Below are 2,764 nucleotides of genomic sequence, written 5' to 3'. Positions count from 1 at the left end.
TGATTTTAGAACAGCATGCTCACAATAAAGATCCTTGGACAAGGTTTGCCAAATAACAACAACAACAACAACAATAATAAATATACTACAATCTCCCAATTAGTGCTGATACTATTAGCAGTATTTAATTTCTACACTAATTTACAAAGTACTCTATATGAATATAGAAAATATATTTACCTATTTTTAATCACATGTGGTATTTAGAAAGCATTAAATAAAGGCTGTCTCAGCAGCATTATAGGTCCTGGGCCATATCAATGTACTAGGCCCTAGAGTATTTATTGATTGACAGCAAGCCACAACATACATAGATCGTAACTGGTCACTGAGACTTGTGAGGACTCATAGGCAACAGCCCAGCGTACCCATGCCATAAGACAGCATCAAATATCAAATCCTTTTTACAACTAGCTGGGCTCTTTTTATTGTGTTTTGTATTTTCTTGAGGTAAGCTGTAAACTAAACTGTATAACTATATACTATGTACATGCAGGTAACAATTAATGTTAGATACTACTCTGAGATTTAGTATATTGTCCAAACAGTTTATGCTATATTACAGTTAGTGTAGCTCTTCATACAAGAATCAGTGATGTTATAAAATACATTGTCGGTAAATATTTTTGAATTTTGATAATATTGATGAATATATAGAATTTACAATAATGTATTCAATATGAGCTATTATTAACCCTTTACCATTTAAACAGGTCATACCAGGGGCCCAAATAGTCTACCTGCTCTATGTTCAAAATGGTTAGATCCAGCCTCTCACACGTACCATACAATGTCATTCTGAAAATAAACAATCACATCATTGAAATCTCAAAGCTATAAGATAATGCATGATTAATTCAAAAGAATATGAATAAATATGCATTACTTTTGACAGAATAATGTGAGTGCCAAAGGGTTTCTCTACATCTCTAGCGTCCTACATTTCACACATATGTACTGTCTATGAACTTACTACATAGTGTTTTAGATCATATGACATTTGTTTTATAAAATGAGGTCTAGGTTATGCTCAGCAAAACCATGTTTCAGTATTTGAGTGCTATGCCATTGATTGAATCACATATAGAGGGGTTTGAAGGCAAGCAAATCTCTCCAATGAATTTATGAAAAAATCAACATGGGGATGAAAAATGGTATGACTAATTTAAATGGGTTATGGAAATGGATTCCCAGTCAGTGAACATGATAAATTTATTCAACTTGAATAAAAATTCTTCAAACATCTTTGTACATGAGGATCTAAACAAAATGTGCTAACATCTGAAGGTGCTTAAAATCTAGAAACTACTTTCGTTGCAGCAGCTAATTTAAAAAACAAATTTCTCAAAGAGTAAAATCTTCTAAGTGTTTTCATTGTGTATTATTATCATTATTATTATTCTTATTCAGTAGTTTCATGAGAGTTTCAACTGCATCACCTGATGCACCTGTGTGCCTGAGGTGTGTGCAGCATTTTGTTCTTATTTTTGTGGGGATTGGAGGAGGATAAACTCTTCCTGTTAGGGTACTGCATCAGTTTGTTGTGTTATGGGGTTTATTATTATTATTATTATTATTATTATTATTGTTATTATTATTTTTATAAACTTAGATCTTACATTAAAATAACAATTTCGAAACAAATGTTTAAAGATTTTTGGAATGTATTCATTATTAATCCATTCAAATATATTTATCATTCATTTGCAACGACATTTAAAAAAAATCTATTTTATATTAAAAACTGAGAAAAAGCATTTTTAATGACGAACACCTACTGTAGCTCAATCCAATACAGAATCATTTTCATGCAGTAATTTTTTGTATACACACACACACACACATATATATATATATATATATATATATATATATATATATATACACACATACACATATATATATTTATATATATATAAGTGTGAGACTATGTATGTACATCATCAAGCTTTTTTGTTTTTACAAAAATATGCCTACAAACATAGAGGCATGCATAAAATTAATCCTCACTTTGTAGCAAGTCAGTTAGACGTGGACAATGGTCAGTATTACATAGATAACACCATGTAAGACAAAGTTATCATCTATCAAGGAATGTGAAAACATCTGCCGTGGATCAACAAAAATAACACTGTACATGGACAACCATCATAATAATAATAATCTTTTCTATGATAGGGCTCAAGGCCTGAAATATGGAGGGAGGGAGCTAGTTGATTACATCAACCATAGTATATGACTAGTACTTTATTTTATCAACCCCAAAAGGATAAAAGGCAAAGCAGACCATAGCAGAACTTGAACTAACATCAAGCTGGAAGAAATGGTACTAAGCATTTTGTCCAGTGTGGTAATGGTTCTGCCAGCTCACCACCTTAAATAATAATCATAATAATAATGATTTCAAATTTTGGCACAAAGCCAGCAGGTTTGGGGAAGGGACGAAGTTGATTACATCAACCCCCAGTGCTCAACTGGTACTTATTTTATCAACCCCGAAAGGATGAAAGACAAAGTTTGACCTAGGAAGAATTTGAGCTCAGAATAATAATACTAATAATAATAATAACATTTGTTATTTTCATAAGAATATTGTTTAAAGCCTTTCCAGTTTAAGTGAAGAAATAAAGCTAAGTTGTAATTAAAAAAAAAAAAACAGGATAAACAATTAAGAAATAACAAGCCAAATACACACACACACACATTATTACATATCAGTTAAAAGTTAAGAAACAGGAATTCCAGATCTTGTTCAAAACGGGGG

The sequence above is a fragment of the Octopus bimaculoides genome, chromosome 3 (genome assembly GCF_001194135.2).
Source record: "Octopus bimaculoides isolate UCB-OBI-ISO-001 chromosome 3, ASM119413v2, whole genome shotgun sequence".
NCBI lineage: Eukaryota > Metazoa > Mollusca > Cephalopoda > Octopoda > Octopodidae > Octopus > Octopus bimaculoides.
This window is presented reverse-complemented; position numbering follows the sequence as displayed.